The sequence below is a fragment of the Schistocerca piceifrons genome, chromosome 1 (genome assembly GCF_021461385.2).
Source record: "Schistocerca piceifrons isolate TAMUIC-IGC-003096 chromosome 1, iqSchPice1.1, whole genome shotgun sequence".
NCBI classification, from domain to species: Eukaryota; Metazoa; Arthropoda; class Insecta; order Orthoptera; family Acrididae; genus Schistocerca; species Schistocerca piceifrons.
Genome location: NC_060138.1, coordinates 491,088,932 through 491,094,931, shown reverse-complemented (window position 1 = coordinate 491,094,931; position 6,000 = coordinate 491,088,932).

Genomic DNA, 6,000 nt, shown 5'->3' with positions numbered 1-6,000 from the left:
TTTTATTCATCCATCTTGTATTTTAAAACATTTATTATTTTTGTTGAAGTGTTTTATAATTGAAGTAGTCTGTCTACAGATAAACTTGTTATAGTTTAAGTCAAGAAGTGAGACATTGAAGCTGTTGACAAGGTTCATCTTTGTGTTACCATCTCCTATTGGATCAGTTGTGTACTGGGAAGGGGCCTTACAGCCCAAAGCAGAGATGGTATGAAGCAATTCTGTGAAACAAGGCAAAAAGAAAGTTGTTCTGTTTATAATATACAAAAGACAAGAACCAAAGAAACTGGTACATCTGCCTAATGTCATGTAGGTCCCCGCGGGCACGCAAAAGAGCTGTAACACGACATGGCATGGACTCAACTAATGTCTGAAGTAGTGCTGGAGGGAATTGACACCATGAATTGCGCAGGGCTTCCATAAATCTGTAAGAGTATGAAGGAATGGAGATCTCTTCCAAACAGCATGTTGTGTGGCATCCTAGATATGGTCAATAATGTTCATCTCAGGGGTGTTTGGTGGGCAGCAGAAGTGACTTCTCAGGGGTCCCATATCACTCCAACTACACGCATCCAACACCATTACAGTCTCCACCAGCTTGAACAATTCCCTGCTGACAAGCAGGGTCCATGGATTCATGAGATTGTCTCCATACCCATACACGTCTATCCTCTTGATAGAATTTGAAATGAGACTTGTCTGACTGAGCAACATGTTTCCTGTCATCAACAGTCCAATGTTGGAACTGACGGGCCCAAGTGAGGCATAAAGCTTTGTGTTGTGCAGTCATCAAGGGTACATGAGTGGGGCCTCAGCTCCGAAAGCCCATATTGATGATGTTTCATTGAATTGTTCACATGCTGATATATATTGATGGCCCAGCATTGAAATCTGCAGCTATTTGCAGAAGGGTTGCATTTCTGGCTTGTTGAATAATTCTCTTGAGTTGTCATTGGTCCCATACTTGCAGGATCTTTTTCTGGCCGCAGCAATGTTGGAGATTTTATGTTTTACTGGATTCCTGATATTTGTGGTACACTCGTGAAATGGTTGTATGGGAAAATTCCCACTTCATCACTACCTCAGAGATCCTCTGTCCCATCACTCATTCGCCTACTACAACACCATGTTCAAACTCACTTAATCTTGATAACATGACATTGCAGCAGCAGTAATCGATCTAACAACTGCACCAGACACTTTTTGTCTTATATAGGCACTGCCGACTGCAGTGCCATATTCTGCCCATTTATATATCTCTGTATTTGAATACGCATGCCTATACCAGTTTCTTTGGCACTTCAGTGTACAATGTTTCATCAATAATCCACAGTTGAATCAGTTAGAAATGAAATAGAATTTACTATGCTGTATGGATCTGATGACTACCTGTAACCCTTCTGTCACTAACTGCTAAAAGAAAACACATTGTGTAGGAAACCTTTAGAAGTGAATATTAACACTGATTTTCCATTAATTCCAGGACAGTTTATTATGTGAATTTGATCATTAGAGATAGGTTATTTGTGTGTATTATCCCAGTAATATTACATCTTTCTATGCTGTCTACCTGATGTAAAACATAATATTTCAGATACAGAAACTGGTATCCCTTGGTGGCAGTGCAAGAAGAAGATGCCATGGTGGAAACGCTGTCTCCCATTTAGGTATTGCAACTGTTTTGTTAATCAGGAATACAGTCAAATATCGGAAACAAAACACTTCCTTAGCTTTATTGCCATATACTGCTATTGAACATACTGCTTGAGACTGCAGATCTTAATGGTAAATTGTTGTATATGTGTGATACTAATATAATAATATTTCTAAATTTTGTTGTGTAGAATAACTACGTATTGTTTTTATTTTGATATCAATTCCAAACAACTGGGTTTAATTCCAGACAGCTGTGTTCAATGATGTTCATTTATTATGATGGTTTTCAGAGGTCTGATGGCTTCATTATTGGGTACAATTCATGACAGTCAAATTGTTGCATACCCACAAAGTACGTATCTGCATAATAAAGGAATGCTGTTATGTATAGCTTCACCTTAACTAGCAAAAATCAATCAAATGGCCAGGTTGAACACTGAATACCATGGATAGTAAAATACAAAATATACATCAATATATGTGTAACTGCAACTGACAATGTTAACCAGTATGGTTAGCAAAGGCCTGTGACTGGTGGCTTGTTAATGGTCAAGCTGATGTAAAATATTGCACAGTGATTGCCACCTATGAAAGTAGGCATGTGATCTACAAAGTTAACTACAACCACTGTGGGACATTCTACATGAGAATGATTACTAACAAGCTGTCTGTCTGCAGGAATGGCCTCCCCCAAACTGTGGCCAAGAGATAGCTGGAGCAACCAGTTGCTGACTATGTTGACATGGACTGCTACACATCCTGTGCAGTCCAGACTCTTCCTGTGCTCATGGGTGTGTGGGTGTATGTGTGGTCATGGGTGTGAATGTGTATACTTTCAGCAAAGAAAGAGGAAAGTTTGAGAGCTAACATTAATAGTTTTCTGCTGTGTGTTTGTATGCACCACACATTGGTCAGCTGTAGGTGAGAGGCTGCCTTTGCTTTGTTTTACATGGTATTCAAAACATAGATAAACTAATCAAGAACCTCAGTTATACTTTTAGAAGTGTATTTCATTGTGTTGATGCAAAGACACAAATGTTGAATTAATTGACATATCTTTAGTCTCTATTACCTTATAGAATTATCTGTTGAGGCAGTCCACTAAAGTAATTAAAGTGTTTATTCAGCAGAAGCAAGCAGTAAGAATGTTGTTTATAGTAGATAACCACACAACTTGGAGAGGTCTTTTTGAGGATATTGGAATTCTTACACTCACGTGCCCATGCAGTTACCTCTTAATTATTTTTGTCATTGGAAATGAAGGTCAATTTAAGCTGGTGTATGATCTGCACAATCCCAATACAAGGCACAAAAGTTATTTTCATCATGTGGTCTTTGCCTCCTTCCCCAGGATTCAAAGGGGAATTATGTTTTCTGGTGCAGAGATGTTCAAGAAGCTCCCAGATAAAGTAAAGCAAGAAATAGGGAATCCGTAGAAATAGAAAAGTTCCCTTCTTTACCTGAGTGGCCAGCGAGTCAGAGGTCATTGTTGGCAACAGGAATAAAATAATAATCGTATCCTTCTACTGACCTCCCATTTCAGATGATACAGTTGCTGAAAGGTTCTAAGAAAACTAGTTTCCACAACGAAACTTTGTCTCGAAACCTGGCAGAAAATCCAAAGAGATTCTGGTCGTATGTGAAGTATGTTAGTGGCAAGAAACAATCAATGCCTTCTCTGAGCGATAGCAATGGAGATACTATTGAAGACAGTGCTACCAAAGCAGAGTTACTAAACACAGCCTTCCAAAATGCCTTCACAAAAGAAGACAAAATAAATATTCCACAATTCGAATCAAGAACAGCTGCCAACATGAGTAACATAGAAGGAAATATCCTCGGGGTAGTGAAGCAACTTAAATCACTTAATAAAAGCAAGTCTTCTGATCCAGACTATATACCAATTAGGTTCCTTTCGGAGTATGCTGATGTATTAGCTCCATAATTCACAATCATAAACAATCATTCGCTCGACAAAAGATCCATACCCAAAGACTGGAAAGTAGCACATGTCACACCAATATTCAAGAAAGGTAGTAGGAGTAATCCACTAAATTACAGGCCCATATCGTTAACGTCAATATGCAGCAGGATTTTGGAACATATATTGTGTTTGAACATTATGAACATTATTGAGACACAGTCAACATGGGTTTAGAAAACATAATTCCTGTGAAACACAACTAGCTCTTTATTTACATGAAGTGTTGAGTGCTATTGGCAAGGGATTTCGGATCGATTCCGTATTTCTGGAATTCCGGAAGGCTTTTGACACTGTACCACACAAGCGGCTCGTAGTGAAATTGCATGCTTACGGAATATCATCTCAGTCATGTGACTGGATTAGTGATTTCCTGTCGCAGAGGTCACAGTTAGTAGTAATTAATGGAAAGTCATTGAGTAAAACAGAAGTGATTTCTGGCACTCCCCAAGGTAGTGTTATAGGCCTTTTGCTGTTGCTTATCTATATAAACGATTTGGAGACAATCTGATCAGCTGTCTTCGGTTGTTTGCAGATGATGCTGTCATTTATTGACTAATAAAGTCATCAGAAGATCAAAACAAACTGCGAAACAATTTAGAAAAAATATCTGAATGGTGCGAAAAGTGGCAGTTGACCCTAAATAAGAAAAGTGTGAGGTCATCCACATGAGTGCTAAAAGGAATTCATTAAACATCGGTTACACAGTAGATCAGTCTAATCTAAAAGCCATAAATTCAACTAAATACCTAGGTTTTACAATTACGAACAACTTAAATTGGAAGGAACACATAGAAAATATTGTGGGGAAGGCTAACCAAAGACTGCGTTTTATTGGCAGGACACTTAGAAAATGTAACAGACTTACTAAGGAGGCTGCCTACACTATTCTTGTCCGTCCTCTTTTAGAATACTGTTGCCCAGTGTGGGATCCTTACCAGATAGGACTGATGGAATACATCAAAAAAGTTCAAAGAAAGGCAGCACGTTTTGTATTATCGCGAAATATGGGAGAGAGTGTCACAGAAATGATACAGGATTTGAGCTGGACATCATTAAAAGAGTCATTTTTATTGCGACGGGAGTCTTCTCACGAAATTCCATTCACTACCTTTCTCCTCCGAATGTGAAAATATTTTGTTGACACTGACCTACATAGGGAGGAACGATCACCATGATAAAATAAGGGAAGTCAGAGCTCATATGGAAAGATATAGGTGTTCATTCTTTCCTCACGCTATACGAGATTGGAATAATAGAGAATTGTGAAGGTGGTTTGATGAACCCTCTGCCAGGCACTTAAATGTGATTTGCAGAGTATCCATGTAGATGTAGATGTGGCTGGTTGCTGTGTGGGGGACGAAGGTTAGGTTCCTGATAATGCCAGCCATTTTTCCTTTGCTGGAGAGCTGGTACAGGATGTATTGAGCCTTAAGAGGGCAACTGAGAGTAGCTACTCAACTGATTAATAGCAATTCCAAGGTGAAGTAACCTGACAACGACTGGGAGAGTTGTTTGCTGACTCCATGCCCCTCCATAATGCATCAGCTGATGCCCATTGGCTAGGATGACATGGTGGTCTGTCGCACCTGAATGGCCCATCTAGGCCCAGAATGCGAAATTTTAACTTTTTATCTTATCGGTTGAAAAGAAAAGCATCTGGTTATTTAATTTAAGGTTTGAATAGTTCTGTTACAGGGTGTATACACCCAGGGACAACTGAGAGAGCCAGGAAAAACCAGGGGATTTTTTCATCTGGAGAAAACCAAGAAAAACGTAATTTTTCATTATTTTAGTGTTCAATTAAATTTTTGTAATTTTTAATGGTAAGAACTGATACCCTAACAAAGAATTTTACTGTAGTCCATACTGCAGAATAATACTGCAGCAATAAAACATAAACAAGAAAAAAAATTAAACTTAAATTGCAAAGGAAATGCACCATTTTAAAAACAACTAAATACAGTGCACACAAAAGTGTTTGCCAACAGCAAAATGTGTAAAGACTTTAGTATGAAGACTATGCAATACTTCATAACAACAAACTCATTCTAATGAGCATGATGTCACAACTGTTTACATTAGGTTCATTTGAGCAGTTACCAGCACATTCATGCACATGTGCAGCTGAGTCCAGAATGAGCAGTGCCTTCTCCTGCTTCTGGTTGTTAGCTGTGTCAGAGGTAGCAAGAAGCAGCCAGAGAATTCTTCTGACATGTCCAAGCTGCCAGATCCACGTATGCACAGAACAGTGTGAGTTGTAGTAGGGATGGGTAGTCTCCATGACCCATGTTTACTCTTCATCTACAGTTCTCAATTCAAATGAAAACAAAATTGATATCTGCGGCTGGGGACTCTGAAGT